At 38.7% G+C, this 27,873-nt stretch overlaps 2 long non-coding RNA genes across 6 annotated transcripts in view; both read right to left on the minus strand.

Annotated features, from left to right (window-relative positions):
• The window catches only part of LOC102142134 (uncharacterized), a 285,245-nt gene that overhangs the window by 62,226 nt on the left and 195,146 nt on the right, over window positions 1-27,873 (minus strand). For 2 of the 5 annotated variants that reach the window (XR_012428751.1, XR_010585753.2), the window contains exon 2: window positions 21,999-22,054. This is a non-coding gene — a long non-coding RNA (uncharacterized lncRNA). Of the gene's footprint in view, window positions 1-21,310; window positions 21,450-21,998; window positions 22,064-27,873 lie in introns of those variants that run through there. The other 3 variants (XR_006699881.3, XR_012428752.1, XR_010585754.2) reach the window with 3 other exon arrangements.
• Window positions 24,127-27,873, minus strand: part of LOC141409253 (uncharacterized) — a 106,181-nt gene continuing 102,434 nt past the window's right edge. The window contains exon 2 of the long non-coding RNA XR_012428754.1: window positions 24,127-27,101. This is a non-coding gene — a long non-coding RNA (uncharacterized lncRNA). The remainder of the gene's footprint in view (window positions 27,102-27,873) is intronic.

Consider the following 27,873-nt stretch of genomic DNA (forward strand, 5'->3'; position numbering starts at 1 on the left):
CATGTGATTACTTCTAAACAGCCCTTCTGAACAGAAGGGCCAAGTGACCACTCTGAGCCAGAGTATTTAATCGATGCAGTGAGACCCTTAAGAGATCCCTTTTCCTCAGCTGCAGACACTAGCAATGTTTTGGAGAGTGACTTTTCTCTCTGCCTGACCCCTGGAAGGAGACTAAAGCATAACAAAATGCGTAGCTCAATTGCAGGAGGCACATAGTATGAGTCAGAAATAAACCCTTGTTGTTTGAGGACACTGAATTTTTGAGTTGTCACCACCATGTAATCCAGTCTACCAGATTAATATATGAGATAAATAAGATTATGGGTGGGGCGCAGAAGCAACCTGTTTCTAAAGTGGAGTTGTTGCAAAGGATGTTTCTCCTCAGCCAGCAACAGTGAGGTGTCCATTGCTGAGCAAATGCCGATTCAGCCAGTATTGTTGAGAACATTGGGAAGGTGTATCTTCCTGCCCAGTATTGTTGAGAATATTGGGATGGTGTATCTTCCTAGAGATGGTACTCAAGTACAAAGACAGAAGTCCAAAATAAACTCTATTTTAATGGGATGAATCCTAGTCTACTCATACAAACAAAATACTATAGCAGGTCAGAATAGACCTCAATAATTCATATTAGAAAATACAAGGGCCAGGTGCGGTGGCTCATGCCTGTAATCCCAGTACTTTGGGAGGCCAAGGAGGGTGGATTACTAGAGGTCAGAAGTTCAAGAAAATTGAAGGAAGGCTGCTGTTACAGACTAAGTTTCCCAAGAAGTGGACTCTGAAATAGACATCTGCATGCAGGAACTTCAATGGGGAGTGCTCTTAGGATCAATACCTGTAGGGGAGTGAAGGAAGAAGTATTTGGTAGAATGGAAATTTGGGCTGAGGTGCAGACACAATAAAGGTCTCTACCCACCCTCGGGTGAGTTGTGAAACTGGAATGGCCCAGTTGTCTTTAATTGGATAAGGAAGGTCAGGTTTATATAACCCAGAATCAACCAGTCATAGGATGTGGGCTACCTCCAGGAAGGGGAGTGTGACCTTAGGTATGGAGCTCTCTGTAACCCATGTCAATCATTAACTGTATGACTCATCTCCCACTTTTCTGCCATCAACACTCCCTGTAGCTGGGGGAATAAGTAGTTGAGTCCTGAGAGAGGAAACACATCACAGCACCTACTCCAGCTACAAAAGGAAATTAAAACCATGATGACCAGAGCATACCAGAAAGAGGATGCATCATGAGCAAAGGCATAGAAGTGGGAAATGTTCAAAGAATTTTGATGGTCCAGTATGGATAGGGCAAGGGTACATGTTGAGGAATGGCAGAAAAGGAGCCTGGATACAGATTAGAATCACTTTATGGTGGGACTAAATGCCACATGGAGAGATTTGAAATGTCTTATTGCCAACATGGGGCCCCACAGGAAAGAGTTATGGTCAGTCATGTTTTATAAAGTATATACAATCCAACTGGGGGAAAATGTTAAATGTCTAAGAAGCCATGGTGCAAATGACAGAGAGAGAAGCTGGTTAAATACTGGGTTGAGCATTGAATATATTGAGTATGTGGTGATAGTGGGCATCATGTTGGAAATACCAGGGGAATATTGCAGAGCCAGGAGGAGTTTTGACAGGACAGGACTAGAAACATAGATTTGACAGTTACCAACCTGAGAAAATAATGGAAGCCAGGAACGGTAGATTAAATATCTGAAATAAAGCAAACAGAAAGGTAATAGCAAGAGAACCTCAAGACAGCACACTGGCAGAAGAAGAGGAACCAAAGAGCAACTCAATGAACTATAATGTACTAGAATAGTCGAGGAGGAAGACGAGGGAACTACTTAATAGAGAGTCACAGCCAACAAGACAAGAGAAAAGATGAATAACTTCAATGCAGGAAACTATGGAGAAAGTTCAAGAAGGATAAAATAGTCCCTTCGATTCTTCTGTTAGGAGGTTGTTCCAACACCTTTCAATAGAATAGGGAATAGGGTTATGAATCAAGTGAGTAGTGAGGAAGGATTTGCATGGGCTTCCCTAAGTTTTTCACATTCATGACACACATAGGAGATTATCATTTTTATATGGCACACCAGGGTAGATAAGCATGTCTGTGGTCAAGTGTGACAAACCTGGTGGCTCTCCAGTCACCTTGAGGGCTGAAGGTGCTAGCATCTTGGGACTCCTGAAACCTTGACTGGTAAAACATCAGGGTGCCAAGACACAGTAGGTAGGGAGCTCTGCACCGCTACATGCCGCTCATTTGAGACGATGGCTGTGCAAGAAAGACCAAAAGACAATGTCTAGAGAGGCCAGCAAGCTAAATGAAGTGATACCCCCTGCCTCCAAGAGTAAGGGTACTGTGTGCCTACTTGGCAATAGAATAAGCCAACAAAAAGAGCAAACCACTGGAGAGAAGGGAAATATGTGCAAGAGCAAAACCTATCAAGGTTTAAGGGAAGGATGGGACACTGGAGGAGTGGTTGTCCTAAAGGGAAGGTCTGAAAACTCTTTCTGTAAAACTGGATGAAAACATGAGAGAATGGATGATTTAGAAAAAGAGCTTTAATGCAGAAATGAAAAATGTAGGAATTATAAGTAGTTTGTTGTTTAAGGAGAGAATTGGGAGTTGAAAATTAAGATGCAGGCAGTGATTTGTTCAGGCACCACCTTGTCTGGAGAGCTGAAATATCAGAGTCTTGTGAGCAGCAGAGAGAAGCCCAGAAGAGTTGTAGGAAGTGAGGAGGCGATTCAAGGCAAGGCAAAACAGACAAGGAGAAAGTAATTATGAGGCTGCAACTACACTCCAAGCGAGAAATGAGAATTGAAGGCATTGGTGGGAATGGAGGGACAGGAATGAATTCAGAGGATATCTGGCAGTTAGAAAAAAACAGCAAATGGAGAAAATTGAATTGGACAGTGAATATCACAAAATGAATATATTGGCCTACATAGCATAATCCATATATCATTAACTCTATTAACCTAATGATAGATTATAAAAAAGCGACATGTCATCAAAGTTTACATATATTTGAATACTGGTCATTATGAGAGACTCGGGGAGATTACAGAGACATAGGGCAAGACCTTATAGTTCATTATACCATCACTGTCTTTTGCATTAAAATAGTTCCTTGATTTTCGTACCCTCACGGGAGCTCCTAGCTTTTCAAATTTGACCATTACAATTAGTGCATTTCCTATGCATTTATGACTTCAGGAAAGGATATGCAATTTACTTTGAGTCTGTTTTTTTAACCAAGGGATGTGTTTCAACCAGCAGTTACTTTATTAAAAGGAAAAAAAGAAAAGGTAATGAGTTTAAAATCCCATTGGTTTTTTAAAGCAACTGGAAATAATCAATGTGCATTTGCAACCTGTTTCTAAATGTTCTTGGAGAACTGTTTTGAAGTGTCCTGCTGTGACCCATGTGATCCCAATAGAAGTGGTTTTGGAAAGATGCCTAATATAAGCTTATCACAGACCAAATGAGCAAATGAATAGGCAGTTGTTTGTGGCTCCTTTGAAACAGTCAGCTGTGATCCTTAAGGAATAAGTGAGCAGAAGTAGAAACCAAAAATTTCTAAGCTGCTCTGATCTTTAGATTTAAGTGGAAGTTGATTTGCAAGCACAGCTCTGCATGCTGTGATGGTGTGCTTGGCAAGGCTGCTCATGCTAATTCGGCATTGATCTGTAGACTAAAGCAGAGGCCACACATTTCTGTCTCCTTTTCTCCTCGGGATTGCAGAAACTTCTACACAATACCTTGTCTCCTCTTCCAAGTTCTTAACAGAATTAGTTGATTAAGCACCATGTCATTCCTCTGAAGGAGAAGTATTTAAGCTGCCTTTGCAAGACAGTAGATGTACCCAGCTCAATGCAGAGGTGTGGGAAGGGGGTCTGACTAAAAAAAAGCTGCTGTTGCCTAACAGAACCTCCAGCTCTGCTCAAAAAGAAAGATCCCCTATTCCAGTCAGGCTCCTCTCACCCTCTGGGACCAACCAGGCATTTGTTCAGTGGCCTGGGAGTCCATGGGGGCCTCTTCAATGCTTGTAAATTACACAACACCATTTCTAGCACACTTAAAAACATTTATTTCCTCGCCTGCCCTTTCATGAAAGAAGATCAATATCCAGGATCTGTCCCCCTGCCCCCCACAAAAAAGTGCATCACCTAGTTTCTTGCCACTCAGAACCTGAGATAGACCAGGTTCTAATCATACTCTACTGGATTAGCAAAAATGAGGCCTTGCCTATTTCTCACTCAAAGTCCATCTTAGTGGTTAATTTATCATCATCTTCATCATCATGCCACGCATCTATGTTCTTACTCTTTTATTTCTATAACTCTGGTTTTGTTTTTATGATTTCAGGCCCTCTCCCTTGTGATTTGAGGCTGGAGTCTGTGAAATGAGATGTATTTTTTATTTAAAGCTCACTCTGAATGAATCTGATACAAAGCTCGGTTCAGGAATTCCCTTCTGTAGTCAAGTTAGGATATTTGATATTCTTGCATTTTTAAACATCTTACATTTTCACAAAGCATTGTACACATGTTGTCTTAATTGATCATCACCAAAATCCTTTGAAATATTCAAAGCACAAAACACAAATCCCATCTTGCAGGCGGGGGAATGGACACCAGAGAGTTAACATGCTTTGCCCAGATTCACAAAACTGGGACTAGTCCTAGACCTTATGCAACTGTGTCCAGCTTCTGTCTGGTATATCTGGCTGGAATGAGCAAAGAGAAGGAGAAGTGTTCCACCTCTTTGGGCAAATCCAGTCTTGCACCCTCACTGTGCACAGGCTTACAAACCAAACCCCGAAGCATCCCTCCTTCCCCTTCCATCCTTTCATTCCCCTTTCCCGTACAGCCAAAAAGCTACAGTACAGGAAGCCTCACCAGAAGGACTATTCCAATTTCTTCTTTTCCAGGTACCAATTAAATCCTCCCAGTCTCCATTTCAAAGGATCCATTGTAATAAAACTTTTTGAGTCTTTTTATTGGGCTTTTCTAAAGCCTCTCTTTACATCATTTTGCTTTAATATTTTCTTAAACAAGATATTCACTAGAGGGTGAATCCTGGGTCATTCACAGGTTAGGAGGAAGAGGAAAAGGTTGTGATTATCCCCAAATCCCAGCCCATCGTAAACTTATCAAGTTATACGTAGAGTCAGAGGAGCCCCCTCCATTTAAATAAAGGTTGGCTGTGGAGTGCCTAAATGCCCATAGGAGTACAGCTGAGCACTATTGTTGAAAAGGAAAAATAATTATTTGGAAGCAGAAATAAATTCCTTGCATCTATTGGAACCTCTGTTGATTTACAACCATAAGGCAATTTGCTTCAACTAACTTAATTTCTGTTCCCTGTTCAATTCCCTTGAGTTTTAAAGTAATGTTTTAATTCCCCTTTGAGCTCTGTGCTACCAAATCAAAGCAAAATTTATCCTTCTTTCATTTGCCAAAGCTGAGCAAATTTGGAAGAAGAAAATTACTAATAAAGGACAAAGGATTTTAAAGAAAACGTATTGTTTCATTTTCAGTGAATTGGAACAGAGTACAAAGAAGCTTAATCATTACATTACATCAAAGGAATATAAATCACATTATTCACATTTATAAATTGCTGACAACATGTGGCTTTTGAAAAGCTTGGGATGGGTAGGCCTCTGGTGGAAGTGGGAGGGAGGGACATTCTCTGGAAGTGAGTAACCCTTGAAGCCAGGATTAGGAGTGTTTTCCTATCTTTATTCCTTTTCCTCACAAGGCAGCCATTTTACAACTGGATCTCAGACTGGCTGTCATGCCATTGGCATTTCAACCTCTCCAACGCAAGGACTAAGAGATGATTTGAGTCCCGAGTGTCTATCCACTCTAGATGACTCTAGTCATAGAATCACAACACCGTCATCCTGATGGCCAAGCTGGGTGGACCTTCACAGCCACTATGCATTGTTTGGGGATTTTTTCAATGCCAGTTAATATGAGGTATCTTAAACATCCTTGAGCCAAACTGCTACCCACACCATGGATGGGTTCGATTGCTTCGGAGGTGACAGTCCAATGACCACAACCAAGGAGGATTTAACCAGGGGATTTTGTTACTTGCAATAATCAATAAGAAGTAAGGAGGACACTGGGGATAGTTTTCCAGAGTGCTGCCTCTCTGAAGACAGGTGAAGGCGTGCGGTGAGGGCAGCACAGGCAGTCTCTGTTGATGCTTCTCTATATGTTGCAGGTATAAAAAAATGGTGAATAAGCTTCCCCCAGAAGGGGTTTTTAGCAATGGTAATGAGGAGAGCTTGCCAAAGTTTATCTCTAGCTCTGGCATCTCTTCTTTCTGGAACTTTTTGAAACAACAAGAACTGAAGGTGCAAAAGTTACAACTGGGTAATTTTTCACAGGGTAAATATTTAAAACCCCAGGGACTCTAGGTTACAAAATGACCTGTGTCCTTGCCCTGGCTCCTCGGTCTGCTGAATAATATTAGGCCAGGATTTTTAACCTCTTTGAACTTGTTTTCTCATGTGTAAAATGAAAATAATTATTGTACCTACCTCATTGGGTCGTTTTCATAGTTAAGAGAGAAAAAGGTATGTAAAGTTCTTAAACACACTGCTCAATAAAGATGGTATGTATACAGTTGATTCTTGTTATTCACAGTAGGTGTTTATATTCTAGAAAGTTGTCACAAATACTGAATTAGTGAATACTGAACCATCACTCCAAGGGGGAATACAGGGTAGGTTCCTGTGAGCCTCTGTTAACAATATTTTCATTAATTGGTCAATACATAACCTTATCTTATGTGTTTTTCCACTTACAAACATTGTTGATTTGCTAACACTGGACTCACAGCCAAGAGTACTACAAAAGAAGTTTGTCTGACACAGATATTTTTCCCATAAGGCACATCACAGACTTCTATTGCTCAGGAATACTAGACTACACTTCAGCAGTACACTTGCAAGCTATTTTAACCGTGAAATCACCAACAAAAAAGCACCAAAATATGAAAATCGTGGCACTAAATAGACCCTGGAAAAGACACATGCTTATAGTATGAGAGCTTAAACAGGAAAACATGGTCTCCTTGTTGGGACCTCAGCTGAAATGTGCACATCAGGAATTCCAATTTTTCAGAGCTCTGCATATCTGCGAGTAACCAAGAAAGCACAGTGAGTCTTGATTTGGGGGCTACAAACACATTTTAGTGAGTAGGCAAATTTGCAAATACAGAATCCATAAACAATGAGGATGGGCTGTATTATCATGATTAATCACCCAGGGAAGTAGACAAAATAGGTATTACTACTGCCATTTTGCAGGTGAGAAACAGACCCAGTAAGGTATTAGAGTATACAGTGAGCAAGGTCTGGATGGAGCTCTTGTGCTGCACACTCCGAAGGGCAGCTCTCTCATCTTAGTGTACATGAAGGTACCCCCAGACTTGGTGCAGCAGCCCTGGGTCCGAAACCACATTGACTATTTATTTCTCAATATGACTTCTGTAAACTGTAGAGCCTGCATATATTGAAAACATTCAGCCAGTTATTTGTGATCTTTACTCCCAGATCCACTAAACTGATTATACTTACAGGCATTTAAAAACTGTGTCATAAAACAGAACTGGTCTCTGCCCTTAAGGAATGAATAATCACAGTTTCTATAAAGCAAATAATTCAATTGACATAAAAACAACGAGTAGTCAGAAAGAAAAACACTTTTTTTGCATCCCGGGAAGGAAATTCTCATAGCACCAGTTGTTTACATATAGCAAGTCTTTGCTAAAGGAAAAGGTAATTAGTATTATGAAATGTGTTCATCACAGCAAAGCACTAAACTAGACACTGTATATACATCATTTCCCATCATTTCCTCTATTCATCACCATAATCTCATAGTGAAGTATTTCTTATTCTTATTCTACACATAAGCAAACTGATGCACAGAAAGGTTAAATAATTTGCTCAAGGTCACGTAGCTATTAAGTAGCATAGTTGGAATTTCAACACAAATACACTCAACACCAAAATCATCATTCTTTCTGAGATGTAGCAATGCTTAAATCCCCTTGGATTATAGCTGATCAAGCAGCAAACCTCTAGAGAAGAAGCTTCTCATATCAGCATCAGTCTCGAGCAATTTTGAGCAACTTCAAAATCCCCTCTACGTCGTTTCTCACTGTCAACATTGGGTCACAATTATTATTTCTCTGCCCAACAGCACTAAAACTTTTTTTTAATTATCGGAAAAGCATGAAAGCATCTGGAAAAGACATGGGTTATACAAATGCAAAGAAGCAATTGTTTTTAAAATAGCCACTAGATTCTGGATAGAAGTAAGTTACCATTGAATTGCCGAGAGAGAGAGAGAGAGAGAGAGAGAGAGAGAGAGGGAGATCCCATATGACCCTTAGTAAAGGTCATTACCTCCTTGTAATTAAGTAATAATAATATTTTATCGTCTTTGGTCTAGCAATTGCTACTAATTCTAACTACTTATAAAATTTTAGGTTAACTTTAAATGGTTAACTTTATATAATAAGTCTACCTCCTCAAAGGTTTTTTATTCTGATTAGGTAAGTAGCTGGAACATTAACATAGGTAATTCTTCAAAACCATTTATGGTCTAAACAATGGTTGCAATACTAGCCACCCATATCAAAACTGAAAAAGTCTAATTCAAATCCATTAAAGTCTAGTTCAATTGTACTTCTCTGTTTGCGGCTTTGTGGAAATTGGAATATGGATCTAACTCTGATGAACCCTTGTACTACTACTAATAAAGAGACAGTGAAATAAGGACAAAGGTAATCAGCATTTACTAAATTCTCTCCATGTCCCAATCACTGTGCTGTGTTTAGGATTTATTGCTTATCTATCTCAACAACCTTTTAAATATGTATTATTGTGCCGATTTTAGAGATAAGGACATTAAGTTCAAGGTGATTGGTGTCTAAGGACATAAAACTCAGGAACCAGAAAATAAAATTTAAGATTACTAAGAAAATATTTAAATTATTTTGTAAAGGTGCCTTTTCAGGCCCATTAGAAGTAGTTAGTCACATATTGATAATTGTTGGTTTTTCCCCAGATCCTTTCTCTCAGTCTGCAAATATACTCACACATGAACACCTTAAAACATTCCTATGTTGGGCCGGGAGCAGTGACTCACTCCTGTAATCCCAGCACTTTGGGAGGCTAAGGCGGGCAGATCATGAGGTCAGGAGATCGAGACCATCCTGGCTAACATGGTGAAACCCCATCTCTACTAAAAATATTAAAAATTAACCGGGTGTGGTGGTGGACACCTGTAGTCCCAGCTACTCGGGAGGCTGAGGCAGGAGCATGGTATGAAACCAGGAGGCAGAGCTTGCAGTGAGCCGTGATCATGCCACTACACCCCAGCTTGAGAAACAGAGTGAGACTCTGTCTCAAAAAAAAAAAAAAAAAAAATTTCTATGTTAACCCCTCTGCAATTGCCTCATTTTCCTTTCAAACAGCCAAACTTCAACAACTGCCATCTTCACTTCCTCATTTCTGTACATCCTCAAACCATCCCATATTTGGTCCTCAGTTTTCTGCTGAAACAGCAGCTTCAGAGATCACCAATAGCTACCTGATTCCTAACACCAATGACCTATACTCCATCCTTATCCTCCATCCTTTCTTCCATCTCCTTTCTCTTCTGCATGAAATTTTATGAAAGTTTAATTCTATTACACATGTTATTCTGATTTACCTCCTACCTTTGTAATGAACTCTTTCAATCTACTTATTTCTTTTTCTTCTTTTCCTTTTGCTCCCCAAACTCGGGTACACAGTTTGATTTATCAAGAAATGTTAATGAGCACTTACAATGTGTTAGGCACCATGGGGGAAAATACCAATATGAAGAAATCATAGTCCATGCCCTCAAAATATGAACATCCATTCACTCAACATTTAATGATTGTGAGTTATGTGGCAGAATCTGTGTAGACAGATAAAAATTCAGCAACGCTTTCAGGTGTCATCATTGATAGGGGAAATCAATGCAAAGATAACCACCAAATTATAGCTAAGACTGAAGAACATTTGGATAAATAAGAACCAAGAATTGCAGAAGCACTGAGAAGTGAGTAACTAATGTTGGCAGAAAAAGCCAAGGAAAGCTTCCCAGAAAGGTGATATGCAAGCTGTATAGGGAAAGATGAGTAAGAGGGGTGGGTGAGGAGAAAGGAGAGGTATGTAGGTAGGCAAGAAACCAGGAAGAAATGGAGTAGGAGCAAAACAAGCAAAACAAGCCGGAATATCTAGCAATAGGGAGAATGGATTGGAAAAGAGGAGAAGGGCAGCTGGGGTGGCCTATTCATTCATTGCTCTTGGTTTTCTTGAACTCTCTCCACACCTGCCTTTGTCAGCCGTTGTTCTCAATCAACATCACTATCTGAGTGAGTCCCAACTCTCCTTCTACAGCCTGTCCTACCATCCCAAATGCCTGATAAACAGACGTACTTGGGACGCCCACTAGAATCTCAAGCTAAATATTTCTAATACTAACTTAAAATCCTTCCTCCCAAGCCCTGTGTTCTTCTGAGTTTCCCTTTGTCCATAAATGATACTCACACATTCCCAGGCTCCTTAGCTGTGAGCCTTGTTATAAACTTTAATAACAACCTCTCATATCCAACAAACCATTAAAACCTGATTTTTTTTTTTTCTATAAAATAACTCACATCCATCTCCTCTATTTCTTTCCCATCTCCATAGCTCTACTTCAAGCCCTTAACACCTCTTGGTGGGATGACTGCAGAAGCTTTCTACCTGACCTTGTTTCTAACTGGTTCTGCTTTCCCCCTCCTTCACCTTATTGCCACCAGACTTATCTTCCCAAAGTACAACTTCAGTTATGCCACTGTTTTCCATAGAAGTGATCAGCAGTTCCTCCTTGCCTTAATGAAAAATTTAAAATATTCCTGGTTCTTTTTTTATAAATGTCCAATATTCTCACCACTTTTCTTCCCATAATTTATGGAAAATTTCTACACTATTCCCCCATAAACCTCCATTCCCCCTCATGTTTTCCTGCTATTATGCTTTTATTCTTACTGCTTTCTTTTCCTAGGTTATGTCTTTGACTCCTTGTTCAAATTATACTATTTTCAGTTATTCCAACTGAATAACAGCCCCTCCAAGAAGCCTTCTCTGATCACCCTCAAATGATCTTTCTCTTTATCCCTTGATATGGTTTCAATCTGTCTTGCCACCCAAATCCGATGCTGAATCCTAATTCCCAATGTTGCGGGAGGGAGCTGGTGGAAAGTGATTGGGGTCATGGGGGCGAATTTCCCCCTTGCTGTTCTTGTGATAGTGAGTTCTCATGAGATCTTGTTTAAAAGTGTGTAGCACTTCCCCCTTCGCTCTCTTTCTCCTGGTCTACCATGGTAAGATGTGCTTGCTTCTCTTTCTGCCATGATTGTAAGTTTCTTGAGACCTCCCAGCCATGCTTCCTGTATAGCCTGTGGAACTGTGAGTCAAGTAAACCTCTTTTCTTCATAAGTTACCCAGTCTCAGGTAGTTTTTATAGCAGTGTGAGGATGAACTAATACATCCCTCTTCTGAATATACACAGAATTTTATCTCTTTCTTTGCTAAAGCTGTCTCCATGCTGTTTGTGTGTTTCTAGTCCCCGGCTAGACTGGAAGTACATAGAAGACAGGATTGCTGTCTGATTAACATTGCAATTGGGAAAGAAGATATTATTTTTCCCAATTATTCAGTCTTTACCCTTCATTGTAAGAAGAATTTACATCCTGGCCATTGCCAAAGAATTCACAGTGCTTCCGACAAGGAGGAGATATATTTTTCCATCCCAATGATGGTGGGTGGGCTAAGTGATAAGCTTTAACTAGTGGACTATAAGCAAACATGATATATTTCACTTCCAAGCAGAAGCTTTAAAAGACATTTTTTAATATTTAAGTCCTCCTTACTTCTTATTAATTGTTGCAAATAACAAAATCCCCTGGTTAAATCCTGCTTTGTTGTGGTCATTGGACTGTCACCTGCCAAGTGATCAAACCCATCCATTGTGTGGTTAATAGTTTGGATCAAAGATGTTCAATTTATCTCATATAAACCAGCATTGAACCAGCACTGGATTTTTTTTTTTTTCTGTCTCTCTTGCTCATTTTTTTCCTGCCAAAAGTATGGCAAATAAGGCCAGCTTCTTTAACCTGAGTCCTGGAATGAGGACACATATGGAGCAGAGATACAACAGCCAACCTCCTGCTGCTGCCACATAACATGAATGAGAAATAAATGCTTGTTGTTGGAAGCCACTGAGATTTGGAGTTGTTATTACAATTAAGCTGACTAATTAAGTACCAACACAGCACCTAGCCTAGAGCCTGGCATAAGAAAGAAATTCAAGAACTACTTGTTTAACAAAAAAATTATAATCTGTTGGTATTTATTTATTAAGGGTCTCTACAAACCACTTTCATTGCAACACATTGGTAGTCTAGAGAGAATAATAAAACTGGAGGTGAGATGAGCAATTGCATTCAGAAAAGGAAACAAGCAGTTCTAAGACTCTCATGTTACAAAGCAAAATTAGCGGCAGAATTAGGATTAACATTTTGTTTCTTGACTTCTATTCCACTGTTTTGTTATATTCTGTTTGTTTTGTCAATTATTTCCATAATCACACTTATAAGAAAAATTTAATATCCTTCATATGGGATGTCATTTAGATCTTTTAGGTAACAGGGTGGGAAGGCACTAGTAACTAAACACAAAAAACTGGCAAATGGTATCTGTAAATATCGGGTGTCAGGAAAAAGAATTCATGAAATCAGATAGTATAGTCTACCTTATATTTCATTACATAAGGATGGAATATGGTACCACCCTTATGAGTACAAAATGATATTTTGAAAGCAAATTAAGGAAGAAGAATGACTAGGTAATGGATAATATTAGGTACCTAAAACTTTCCTTAAAAAGTAGAATCTAATCCTAAAAAAAAATAGTGAATATGAGATGGAGGCTGTATAATAATACCCAAATCCAAAGAATCAGAAAAGTCTAGCAATATTAACATTTTAAAAACTTATAACTAACCTAATGAATCTGAAGCAACATACATTAACTAAGAGATTATCTCCATATAGTGTGAGAAATGAAAGCCCAAGAGCCCTGACTAGGGAACAAAGGCAAACTAAGGCTCTTCAGATTTCAGGCAATTCTTGGGGGTGCCTCAGGGATGCTTGATGTGATAGGGGCCCAACAGGCAGAACTTCAGGTCCCCAACCTCAATCAAGAGTAGCTCTGTCTTTACCTGCTTATATAATGGGCAGTCCTATCGTGTCCAGTAACTAAAAGTGTTTGGAACCAGTTCTCCTATAGACATACATTTATAGAGAGATGGACTTGCCAAGCAATCATAAATTGATGTTACCAGTTCGTAAAGAAATCCAATTCAGATTCTCTGCTTGATAATCAATCTTGTGAAAGTAATTTGGCTTCATCAAAAATTACTTTCCAACAGAGAAGAGAATATGTTGACCAGTTGGCATGACTGCCTAATTAGACTGGAAGTTATATTTCTCATTGTAAATCAGTAAATCTGCATTCTTGCTCATACAGTTCTCCCTTAAAAGGGTAGCTTCACAAACCTCAGTCTAATTCCAGGTACAAAGATAGAATCAAGTTTTGATCCTGGAATGCTGGGGATTTGCCAATGAAGCATGGTGTCCCTGCCAAAGAGATCCTCCTGGTGAAGTCTGGACCACATAATTGTGCCATCACATTCTGAAAAGTTGTCTGTATATTGGCATTATATGGAACATATGCAGATACATATTTTTAACACATTAAGATCTTTCATGATATCTATACACCTAACTCCTGTATTTATAACACGTTACTCTAAGATACTAAAATAATATATTTAAAACCAAAACAGACTAGTATTTTTCTAAGTTAGCATTTCGCTACTCATATCCATGACTAAGCCTGAAAACTAATTTACAAATGGATGTCCTCAAATAGCAGGAACTCAAGAAATTAGCCCAAGCAATGGCTTTATACTGTTCCAGGGCCAAAACAATTGACCAGGCCTTGCCTCTTTTCCCCACCACTTTCAAACAGTAAACACACACACACACACACACACACACACACACACACACACACACACACAGAGAGAGAGAGAGAGAATATTTCTGCTTTTACCTATTTCAGTTGTAGGACTTTTCTGAAGAAGGTTAATTTGAATAAAGAGTTTTTTGACCAAAACTTATTCAAGAAAGTAGAGATTAAGAGTGTTGAAGCAAATTACTCAATTTTACTCAGCCAAGTAAAGGAAATTCCGAGCAAGAATTTAGAACAAACCCAATCTGGTGTTTCTCCAATACTGATGGCAATGGGAGACAGGGGCAGGAGGATAGAAAGTGGGCAAGGAAAGGTGCTTCAGGAACCAAAGATAAGCCAGTTTGCAAGCCTGTGTGATATATCTAGCCCTGGAATTATTTGTGTTTTTACTTACTCTTTTCCATTTCAATTTAAGTCACCCATCAAAAGTCCTCCCAAGGGAAAAAAAGTACAGCATATTAGTAAGTAAGCACAGGAAGCTCCATGATACATTGAGATTTTTTATTTCAGAAGACCAACAAATCAGTCATGAGCTGGAAAATTACTTGTTAAGGTTCAGTAGGGTTCCTGGGAAATGGAATATGATTTTTATTGTGATTAAATGCTATGGTATAGACAAACGATAAGCAGTATATTTAACAAGATACATAAAAACAGTGGAGAAACCTTTGCTTTCTTCTTCACCCAAAAGAAGAGACTGGGGGGACCAAAAAGGATTTTCCATACTCAACAGGTAGAAAATGAAAAACAAATAATAGAAAATATTAAAAACCCAAGGAGAAATGCTTAATGCTATTTTTAGGCTCCCTTTTGATAGCATATTTTAAAAGGTCCGTTGTGATATAGAGTATGCATCATTTATGATGGAAGGTAAAAAACTAAATTGGACTTGAGAGGGAAGTGATTCAAGATTGCTTTTTAAAGTAGTGTGTTCAAACCAGTAAAGGGCAATGATACCCATTGCTGGACTGATTGTTTCAATCAAACCTGGCTGTAAAAAGGCACTTCTTCAAAGAAGGTGGTTGAGGATACACAACTGGTAAACAAAATCAATTAATGATGCTTTTGATAATCGGAGGATTTTAAAACAGACAAAATATTAATTGGCAAAAATGGAAAGAAAGTGTAGAAGATGCAATTAACCTGGATTTGTCAAGAACAAATTATCAGACAAACATAATTTTCTTCTAAAAAAAAAATGCTGGGAATTTTGTATGGGGTGGAGCCATAGGGTTATATGTGGACTTTAAAAACATTTGTATGGAAAATAAGACTCAGAAACAGCAAATCACATAAAACCATTATGGAACTCAAGAACTGTACAGTGAACACCATTGCCTTCACCATCCAGGTCAAGAACAGAAATTTTCAGCCTCCACAGAAGACCTTCATGTACCTCATTCTAATCTCAGCCTCCTCTTTGGACAGGGAATAATTATCATTTGCATGGCAATCACTTCCTTGTATTTTTTTATATATCCATGTCTGTTGGTTTCCTAGGGCTATCATAGCAAGTTTATCATAAAGTGGGTGGCTTTAAACAACAGAAGTTTTTTCCCTCCCAGTTTTAGAGGCCATAAATTCAAAATCAAGGAATTGGCAGAGTTGGTTCCTCTGGGGGCTCTAAGACAAAACTCATTTTATGCCTACTTCCCAGCCTCTGGTGACTGCTGGTAATCTTTGGCATTTCTTGATGTGTAGCTGTCTCTATCTCCAATATCTGTCTCTGATTTCACATGGTCTTCTCCTGTGTGTTTATGTGTCTAAAATCTCACTCTCCTTTCTCTTATAATTGGATTAAAGGCTCAGCCTAAATCCAGGATGCTACCATCCTAAGATCTTTAACTTAATTACATCTGCAAAGACCCTATTTTAACATAATTTCACATCTACAGGTACTAGGGGGTGAGGACTTGGATATATTTTTTAGGAAATATTGCCCAACCATTAGACCATGTGTATATCCTTAGTCTCAATAGTTTAATAGTGCCTATTTATTATTTTTAATGTGTTATATGATTTAACTCTTTTAATCTACAGATCTCCCTCCATCCCTTTCTTTATTAAAGAAAATCTGTTGGTATTTATTATTAAGGGTCTCTACAAACCACTTTCATTGCAATACATTGGTAGTCTAGAGAGAATAATAAAACTGGAGGTGAGATGAGCAATTTTGAAATGTAATTTTCTGAATTACATTCAGAAAAGGAAATGAGCAGTTCTAAGACACTCATGTTACAAAGCAAATTAGTGCTTTGTAACAACTTATTAAAAGGGCTGAGCCCTTTAACCTGTAGTTTCCCACCACCTTGATACAGCTGTTTGCTCTAAGACTCTAAGACTCCTTCCTTGACCAAACTTTAGATAGGCTTCTCTGAGTCCTCTTTTTGACTAGGTCTTGTTCTTGGGCCCTGTCTTTGGCTTGGCCAATCCAAATTGCAGCAAGAGTCCTGCTGAATCAGTTTAGCAAAATTTCCCCCATCCTTGATATTTGATCACTCTTGACATCTGATTAAATCCCATATCCCCCATCCCTGATACCTGTTTAAGTCTGTTTTGTGTTGCTATAATAGAATACCTGAGACTGGATAATTTATAAAGGAAAGACATGTCTTTATCTCTTGGTTCTTGTGGCTGAAAAGTCCAAAAGCATGATATCGACATATGCTCCACTTCTGATGAGGGCCTCATGCTGTGTCAATACGGCAGAGAAGCAGAAAGACAAATGAGTATGTGCAAAGGGACATGCACAGAGGCTGGGCTTGCTTATAACAACCTGCTTTCATGGGAACTAATCTATTCCTGTGAGAGTGAGAACTCACTCACTTCAGTGACTCATGAGAGCAACGCCCCCATCATCTAAACACCTTCCACTAGGCCCCAACTCCCAACACTACCATATTGGGAATCAAATTTCAACATGAGTTTTGAAGGGGACACCCTCAATCTATAACAATTATCTAATCACTCTTGCCTATCTACAGCAAGAATCCTGGTAAGTTATTAGAATCCTCCTACTCTTGAGAACTCCTCTTGGTTATTTTTCATCCACTGGCCCCCTCACCCTGCTCTTTCAGCTTAAATTCTCACTTTTCCTTCTGGTATTCAGAATTGAGTTCAGCTCAACACCAGTCTCATTTTCCTATTGTAGTAGTTTCTGAATAAATCAATTTTACTGCTTTAACTAGTGTCTAGCTCTTGTTTTCTTTGATAATCCATGGTGCAGTTCAATATGTTCCTTTGTCCTCTGTATTTTATATAAATGGGCAGCCGGATCTGGAAAATGGGTCAGACTCAGGTTCAATTCTCTGGGCAAATATGTAGGTGGTGGTGGTATGTTTTTCAACAGGAGGCCCCATTTTATCTGGTTGTTTCTTTTTCTGATATTAGCAGCCTTTGATGTTCAATGACTACATCCATAAATTGTGATATCCTAATACTATCATTATTTTTTCCATTTATTAGCTGTAATACTGTAATAATAATAAAACACTTCCTGTCATCTACTCTTTGGCTCCCCAGTAAGTTATATTTCATGTAGGGAAAGCATGAAAAATGCTTCATCCTTTTTCTCTGCAGTTTTCAAGATGATAAATTTGTCCCATATCATCCTTCAAAAATGACGAGTTAAATTTTTATTGTGAATTCATGAACTCAAACATAACTGTTGAGTCTTAATCAATTGACATTATCATTCTTACTGTCATTCAAATTTTCTCATTTTGTCTAATGGAAGCTTCATAAAATTACCTCCTATGTGTTTTTAACACAAACTCCATTAGTCTTTAATCGTTTCTCTGTTATCTGGCATGACAAGATGTTTTGAGCTCATCTGGTACATTTCTTGCACCAGAAATGTAATCTCCAAGAATCGCTGATTTCTATCAAGATTATAGTCTTTCGCAAAGGGAGATCATTGTTATTTGGTTAGTCATTGTTTCTAGACCTTCGCAGTGGACAAAGCTAGAAAGTTTACATTTATACTTCTATTTTGAGAAATAAAGTGCTTCATGAACCCATACTGATATTTCATATTTATATATACATACTGATAAATATGTATTTATATATACATACTGATAAATATATACAGATATATATGTATATGTGTATATATTTTTCTATATACATACACATATCTGTAGGCTTTTGTTTTAACTCCTTCTGTGATAAAACATCTGTGTCTCCTTTATTCCAGATCAAGACTCCTGGTTTTCATAAATACACGGAGTGATACACTTAGCCTATAGTTACTCATGTGCTTTATCCCATTTAAGTCCCAGTAAAACAAGTCTAATACTAAAACAACCAAAACAACTTCTTCATTACCTTCTTCCAGTCTTCTTCCAGTCTTCTCCTGATTTTTTATATTTTACTATATCTACATTATAGGAGCATATAGTCATTACATATTATACTCTCTCCCTTTTCAGTCCTTCTTAAGTCTAATTTCTATAAGTAAATATATATTTAATGCTCACCACCATTAATTATGTTAATATTTTGTAGACATTTTGATTGTCTGAAATCTGCTCTCTAGCAGGTACTCCAAGAATGCCAGACAAGAACAATACTCCCTGAATTTTTGCATGTTGATAACATTTTTTTCTATGCCCTTTATACTCGAAAATAAGTTTGGGTAGATACAAAGTGTTGGGCTCACATTTTCTTTTTTGATTGTATTAACTATGTTATTTCATTTTCTTCTAGCACAAAGTGCTGATGTTGAAAAAATCTGATAATACTCTATTATTTTTTCCTTATAAATCACTTTCTTTTTCTGTTAAGATGGCTAAAGAAAATTTTAGTTTGTTTCACTTTAACCTCAAGTAATTTTAGGAGAATATGTGTTGGTGTTTGTCATTCTGAGATTATATCCTTAAGTATGCAATATGTTTTTTCAACATGTAGTCCAAAACATTTTTTCTTAATTTCAGGGATGTTTTCTCCACTGATCGTTTAATATGGTCTAATTTATTTATTTATTTTTTTAGGATGCTCAGAATGTTGGACCTTCTTTTTCTAGCTTCATTATTTGTCACTTTCATAAAATCCTTTACATTACAGTTGCCATTTCTTTATAATTATTAAAGTTTTTCTCTTTTTTAGGTTCCATTTATCTTAAGGTATAATCTGCTGTGTTTCTTCTCTTGTGTTTATCCTTTTAGTCCTCTTTTTCTGAAATAATAATAATAATTATTATTATTATTATTATTTGGGTTTTTTTTTTTTTTTGAGATGAAGTCTCACTCTGTCACCCAGGCTGGAGTGCAGGAGTGCAATCTTGGCTCACTGCAATCTCCGCCTCCTGGGTTCACGCCATTCTCCAGGCTTAGCCTCCCAAGTAGGTGGGACTACAGGCGCCTCCTGCCACCACATTCAGCTAATTTTTTGTATTTTTAGTAGAGACGGGGTTTCACCGTGTTAGCCAGGATGGTCTCAATCTTCTGACAGCGTGATCCACCTGCCTCAGCCTCCCAGAGTGCTGGGATTACAGGTGTGAGCCCCTGCATATGGCCCTGAAAAAAATTATTTTTCTTCTATTTCAAATTCTTTTTTAAGATCTGTCATCATCTTTCTGAATTCTCTAATTCTGATTTGTGTTGCTCTGTCATGATTGATATCAGTTTCTTAACGTGTTTCATTACTGTTGCTCACTTTTATGTGAAATTAGGTTCTTGAATTGTAAAAAGAGGCATGGTTCAAATAGCTTTTCTAACTTAAGAAAGCTTTCCTTTCTGTTGTTTTGGGGTAATGTTAGAAAGTGTGACAGCTTGCTTTTTGAGACTTTCTCACTCCATTTCCCTCCCACAATTTTATCTGTAAATTCTTTTTCTATTGTTTCTACTGCCCTGGTGGTGGATTCATTTTGATTCCACTTCTAACAATTTCTCTTGCATATGAGGCACTGTCCTGAAACAGCTGGTAAATTTTAAGAGGTCACAGGACCTAGACTGTTCCACACCCTGGAGACCTCATGATGAGTCCACTATTTGGAAATGATAACACCTGTCCAAGTTTTATTTCCTGTTCTAAAGTTGGGCCCCTCTGCTTTCCAGTGAATACTTGTTGGCTTTCTCCTCTTCTTTGATTCACTAAATTCTCCATTGCTTTCTTCTGCTTCCTCCTACAGAGACACTGATACAATGCTCTCATGTAAGTCTTGGGGCTTTTGGCAAGTTCTTTCTACCCAGTTGCATTTTGGGCTTCAGGAGTCTATCCTGTTCATTTTATTGTAAATGTTACCCGTGGGATTTGTGTTCTGCTATCTATTTTCTCTGACTGTGTTAAAGAGGATATTCAAAGACATTTAACAACTTTGTAGCCACCTCCACCTTCCCAGAATGCCTCTGTTTGTACATATGTATTTTGACCTGCACAAAGAACTTATGCCATAATAATGAACATCTATGGAATGTACATTTCAGTTCTAGATTATGTTTACAATTTCTTTACACAGAGACTATCTCATATATAGGTTAAGGGGGGCAATTGCATGAGTGTCTACTATCTTCTGTACATAAGCCACAGAAACCAACAGTTCCATGAGCTTAAAGCACAACACAGAAAAATCTAGAGCCAATATTAGCACCAGTTTCTTAAATACACAAACACATGCAAACACACACATGCATATGTACATTCACATCTGAACTGTTGCCTGTTGACCTAACAGCTGGAAGTTGTCTATCAGAAAACATGCCATAAAACAATAAAGGAATAGTACTGATCAGTTTGGTTCCAGTGCGTGTTAGCAGGCACTTTTCCAACATTCTGAGTAGTAGCAAAAGGGTCTTTATATTATACCCTTTGAATCACTCCATTCAATGACATGGCATCATTTCACCTAAACTTGAATGGGTTTTATTGTTACGTGTTATTGAAAGTGTTCAATTTGACATATAAAAAGTAGAGCAACTAGAATAGATTCATTTGAAAAAATCAGAGATACATTTGAAAACTGCTATAAAAAAACTAGGTGAAAAGGGATCCCCTCAAATCCTGAAATAAAAGGATTTATGTCAACATGGAGATTAACCACTGATAGGTACAAAACTCTCACAGTATCAGCACTTGTGCAAGATGGAGTGCAGGGAAGGCAACAGTGCTTTAGACAGCCCTGGAAACAGAACTCAAAACCATTCACAGGTACCCACTGGAAAGCAGAAGCATCGTGGGCAGTTGTCAACTAGAAGGGATTTTGGCAGACTCCAATCCCTTGTGGAAACTCTACAGCAAAAGCAGCCATTTTCTTCCATATTAATCATAAGAAAAAACATGAGATGGAGAGGAAATCTGTAAAGTAAAAGACATTTAAAGATATATATCAACCAATGACACAACTGAAACCTTGTTGAATACCAATTCAGAGAAATTAAAACAATTAAAAAGCCAGTAAAATATGAGCAAAGAGTGGATACTTAATTATATTAAAGAATTATTATTAACTTAGGTGTGACAATATTGCAGTTACGCTTTTTAAAATAGTTCTCATTTTCTAGAGATGCATATGAAATATTTACAGAAGAAATTAGATGACATTTTGGATTTACTTCAAAATAATGCAGGTGCTGGGGATGGGTGGAAATATAGATAATGGTATACTATCCATGTAATAATGATCATTGTTGAAGTCAGGTACACTGGCTTCATTATACTAGTTTCTCTATTTCTATATATGTTCAAATTTTTCTATAGTAAAAAATAAAAAGGAGATCTTGAACTGAACAGATATTGAAAGAGGTTAAGAGGCAGAAGGCTACATCAATTGAGGGAGATGCATATTTTCAAAGAAGCAGGAAGAGAAGAGACACAAACACAGGCATCACACAGAAAGCCACGCACACAACTCACGGCTCCTTGGGATGCTAACTGACTTCTTGGTCTCTTAGAGATTATGTCTGAAAGAGAAGCAAAGTTGGATAAAGATTATATTCAGGGAGGCAATTAATTAAACAGTTTTAAGCACTGTTAGATTCTACAGCAAGAATCAAAAAGAAATAGAAAACCATAGTCCGTCATTCTCATTGGACTGTATTTTTTTGAGGAAAAAAATGAACATTTTTTCACAACTTACAGAGTAACGCAGTTCACATTGACCCTACTGATGCTGAGAAAGCAAATTCAAAATAAGTATCAGAAAGCAAGAGAAGAAAAAGCAGATTTGTCATGGATGACAGGTTGAAAATGGGAGAGGCAGGGCATGAGGTATGGGTGAACTCTGTGTGCGTTCTTTGTAATGGAGCCTGAAGCAGTACAGTTAGCCCTCGGACAGGGAGCAAATGACCTCATTTGAGTCCTTTCTTTCACATTTTCTAAGCCTGGACCATATTTTTCCCAAGCCTCAGTTTCCCGCTTTGGCGCATACACTGAGTTGGCTCCAGTGTGAGGTGTGGGGATTTACGTCGGCAAGTGTGCTCTGTCAACTGTAAAGCCAGAGCTTTCCATCACCAAAAGGAACTGCAGGACCTGGCACATAATGGGTGATTAATAAATCTGACTCTAGTACTGGAGCTCGGGGCCGTTATGGTTTAAAGGCAAACATGAGGCAACTCCTGGCATCAAGATTTTCTCCTGTATTTCAAATGCTTCTTCCAAACCAAAGGCTCAGCAATTTTCACTCAGCATTACAAGGCCAAAAAGAAATCAGGCTGTAAATTGGCTTTGGACTTGGCTGGTTTTGTTTTGACTCTTGTTTGAAACACTGGTTTAAAAAAAAAAAAAAAAAAAAAAAAAATGTTTCTAGCAGCTTTAATGTAAAAGCAGTGTAATTTTTTTTTTTTTTTTTTTTTTTTTTTTGAGACAGAGTCTTGCTCAGTCGCCCAGGCTAGAGTGCAGTGGCACGATCTCGGCTCACTGCAAGTTCCACCTCCCAGGTTCACGCCATTCTCCTGCCTCAGCCTCCCCAGTAGCTGGGACTACAGGCCCCCGCCACTAAGTCCGGCTAATTTCTTTGTATTTTTAGTAGGGGTTTCACCATGTTAGCCAGGATGGTCTCGATCTCCTGACCTCATGATCCACCTGTCTCGGCCTCCCAAAGTGCTGGGATTACAGATGTGAGCTACCGCGCCCAGCCAAAGCAGTGTAATTCTCTTTGTTTTTTTCTCTTATTATCATTATTATTATACTTTAAGTTCTAGGGTACATGTGCACAACGTGCAGGTTTGTTACATATGTATACTTGTGCCATGTTGCTGTGCTGCACCCATCAACTCATCAGCATGCATCAACTCGTCATTTACATCAGGTAAAACTCCCAATGCCATCCCTCCCCCCCTCCCCTCCCCATAATAGGCCCTGGTGTGTGATGTTCCCCTTCCCGAGTCCAAGTGATCTCATTGTTCAATTCCCACCTATGAGTGAGAATATGTGGTGTTTGGTTTTCTGTTCTTGCCATAGTTTGCTGAGAATGATGGTTTCCAGCTGCATTCATGTCCCTACAAAGGACACAAACTTATCCTTTTTTATGGCTGCATAGTATTCCATGGTGTATACGTGCCACATTTTCTTAATCCAGTCTGTCACTGATGGACATTTGGGTTGATTCCAAGTCTTTGCTATTGTGAACAGTGCTGCAATAAACATGCGTGTGCATGTGTCTTTATAGCAGCATGATTTATAATCCTTTGGGTATATACCCAGTATTGGGATGGCTGGGTCATATGGTATTTCTAGTTCTAGATCCTTGAGGAATCGCCATACTGTCTTCCACAATGGTTGAACTAGTTTACAATCCCACCAACAGTGTAAAAGTGTTCCCATTTCTCCACATCCTCTCCAGCACCTGTTGTTTCCTGACTTTTTAATGATTGCCATTCTAACTGGTGTGAGATGGTATCTCATTGTGGTATTGATCTGCATTTCTCTGATGGCCAGTGATGATGAGCATTTTTTCATGTGTCTGTTGGCTGTATGCATGTCTTCTTTTGAGAAATGTCTGTTCATATCCTTTGCCCACTTTTTCATGGGGTTGTTTGTTTTTTTCTTGTAAATTTGAGTTCTTTGTAAGTTCTGGATATTAGCCCTTTGTCAAATGGGTAGATTGCAAAAATTTTCTCCCATTCTGTAGGTTGCCTGTTCACTCTGATGGTAGTTTCTTTTGCTGTGCAGAAGCTCTTTAGTTTAATTAGATCCCATTTGTCAATTTTGGTTTTTGTTGCTGTTTCTTTTGGTGTTTTAGACATGAAGTCCTTGCCCATGTCTATGTCCTGAATGGTGTTCCCTAAGTTTTCTTCTAGGGTTTTTATGGTTTTAGGTCTAACATTTCAGTCTCTAATCCATCTTGAATTAATTTTTGTATAAGGAGTAAGGAAAGGATCCAGTTTCAGCTTTCATATGGCTAGCCAGTTTTCCCAGCACCATTTATTAAATAGGGAATCTTTTCCCCATTTCTTGTTTTTGTCAGGTTTGTCAAAGATCAGATGGTTGTAGATGTGTGGTGTTATTTCTGAGACCTCTCTTCTGTTCCATTGGTCTATCTCTGTTTTGGTACCAGTACCATGCTGTTTTGGTTACTGTAGCCTTTGAAGTCAGGTAGCGTGATACCTCCAGCTTTGTTCTTTTGACTTAGGATTGTCTTGGCAATGCGGGCTCTTTTTTGGTTCCATGTGAACTTTAAAGCAGTTTTTTCCAATTCTGTGAAGAAAGTCATTGGTAGCTTGATGAGGATGGCACTGAATCTATAAATTACCTTGGGCAGTATGGCCATTTTCACGATATTGATTCTTCCTATCCATGAGCATGGTATGTTCTTCCATTTGTTTGTGTCCTCTTTTATTTCACTGAGCAGTGGTTTGTAGTTCTCCTTGAAGAGGTCCTTTACATCCCTTGTAAGTTGGATTCCTAGGTATTTTATTCTCTTTGAAGCAATTGTGAATGGAAGTTCATTCCTGATTTGGCTCTCTGTTTGTCTGTTACTGGTGTATAAGAATGCTTGTGATTTTTGCACATTAATTTTGTATCCTGAGACTTTGCTGAAGTTGATTACCATCTTAAGGAGATTTTGGGCTGAGACAATGGGGTTTTCTAAATATACAATCATGTCATCTGCAAACAGGGACAATTTGACTTCTTCTTTTCCTAACTGAATACCCTTTATTTCTTTCTCTTTCCTGATTGCCCTAGCCAGAACTTCCAAAACTATGTTGAATAGTAGTGGTGAGAGAGGGCATCCCTGTCTTGTGCCAGTTTTCAAAGGGAATGCTTCCAGTTTTTGCCCATTCAGTATGATATTGCCTGTGGGTTTGTCATAAATAGCTCTTATTATTTTGAGATACGTTCCATCAATACCAAATTTATTGAGAGTTTTTAGCATGAAGGACTGTTGAATTTTGTTAAAGGCCTTTTCTGCATCAGCAGTGTAATTCTTAAGAACACAAGTATTTGGATTAAAATCCTAGTCTCACTATTTCCAAGCTCAGTGACCTTAGGCAAATAACCTTACCTCTCTAAACCTTAATCTCCTCATCTGAATAAGAAGGATTACAATTCCTTTTTCTGGACTGTTGTAAGGATTAAATGAGATAATATTTTGTATATAAAGTGTTTAGCCAGTCCTGGAACATAAGAAATGTCTGTAATAATAATAAAATTACTAGCAGTACCGTTGTTAACAATCATGCTAGGCAATTTCTTAGAGGTCTTCTCTTCCCAAATTTACTGTGGTCTTGACTGGAGTAACCTGAGCTCTAAGTTGAGCACAGTAAACACACAGCATATAAATTAAGGAGAAGGAATGTCATCAGTCCTCCTTTTAGGATAATCTCTTTGAAAGTTACATTCCTTCATATACACTTTCCCCCATCACGTATGGTCTTAGATGATTACCTTAAAGAATAAAATGGACAGAATGGGACTGGAATCACTGCCCCAAATTCCACAGCCACTAAAAAATCATGAGTATAAGATTAAATGTCACAGCCTATAATTTGTGAACATTTACAATGTCTACATTATCGATTTGACCATTCCTAACACCCGCCCCTACTCACTGGTCTTAGAATCTCATTTAACCACAGTATTAGAATTACACATTTAAACATTATACAGATAACAGACTATATATGAGTAGCAACATAAAGATAATTTGCCTCCCCTTTCCCAGGTTTGGAATGGAGAAACAAATCACAAAATTATTCTGATATACTTAATACAGAAGAAAGCAATTTGTCTCAGTGTTAATGATCACTTCCTTCTTAAGGTTTTGCAGGTTTTTCTTTTTTCTTTTATTTCTTTGAGATGGAGCCTCACTCTGTCGCCAGGCTGGAGTGCAGTGGCGTGATCTCTGCTCACTGCAACCTCTGCCTCCCAGGTTCAAGCGATTCTCCTGCCTCAGCCTCCCAAGTAGCTGGGACTACAGGCACCCGCCACCACCCTCAGCTAATTTTTGTATTTTTAGTAGAGACGAGGTTTCACCATGTTGGCCAGGATTGTCTCGATCTCTTGACCTCGTGATCTGCCCGCCTCAGCCTCCCAAAGTGCTGGGATTACAGGCGTGAGCCACCGCGCCCAGCCAGGTTTTTCTATAAGACTTCATTTTCCTCTCTCACTCCTTTTTCTTTTTCTAAGAAGCAGATGCACATACTGTTTTTTCAAGAGCTAAGCTACATTGAGGCTTCCTTTCGAGAACCCACTTTTTACCCACACATCACGGAAAAATCAGGACCAGCTTTCAGGTGAGACCTGTAAAACCAAGATTTTGCCACAGTGCGCACAGATCAGATTCTCAAGCCACAGGGTCAGCACTGAAGTGGTAATGTGGGGAGAAGACAGTTTTGTTCTCCTCACTCTCTTGAGAATACAGTGGAGTGAGGAGGCTGAGGGAAGTCTCAAGGCAGGTCACTTCATTTCTGAAATCTGCAAGGCCCTCATGATGACCCTGGTAGCCTTCCAGAGCACAGCCGTTTCTGACATGCAGCCTGGTGTCTCACACATCCTCCAGGAGGGAACCTGTGGAGTGGAACAACTATAAAATAAACAGTACCAGAGAGATTCAATATGCTTGGTTCATTTATTTATTACAAAACAGAGTAGGACAGAGAGAGTAGCGTTTATACTCTTTTCTCCTCTGGTTATCATTTTCTTTGTTGTCATTTGCAAGCAAACCGACAGTGCTCAACAAAAAGCATCTTCTAACAAATGTTCTTTCCCTGAAATCAGTTTTGGGTGCATGCTGCTAACACTGTTCAATTTAGTGGCCTGAATGAGTCCAGTAGTTCAGGCTTGACATTTGCTTAGATCAAGGTTAGATTTGCATGACACCTACCTCATCTAGTTTTAAAACATTCATTCCCATAGAACTGGATACTCGGGGAGAAAGTAAGAGAGTTGCTGAGGAAATAACCATTGTCTTTTCTTTGCCACTATTGCTGGTGAACTCAGATTTAACATGCTAGCCTGCAGAGACAGTAGAACTGCGATGCTTCATGGATAGGCCCTCAACCACAGTGAGAGGCTGCCAGACACAGAGAAGTAAGGTATGGATGGATCAGTGCATACGCACCTCCCTGCTCTCCATCCCCCACCCAATTCATGCACATCGCCAGTACAGTAAAGACACTTACATGGCTTGTCCTAGTCAAAGCTGGGATGTGAAAGCAGATTCCACAATCCTCTCTCACATTTCTTACAGACATAACATAACGGACAAACTATTCACCCCTTCTAGTCAGAAGAGGATGTGGGTGAGGAGAGCTGTCTTCCTATATGAAAGTCAGTGCTT

The sequence above is a fragment of the Macaca fascicularis genome, chromosome 1 (genome assembly GCF_037993035.2).
Source record: "Macaca fascicularis isolate 582-1 chromosome 1, T2T-MFA8v1.1".
NCBI lineage: Eukaryota > Metazoa > Chordata > Mammalia > Primates > Cercopithecidae > Macaca > Macaca fascicularis.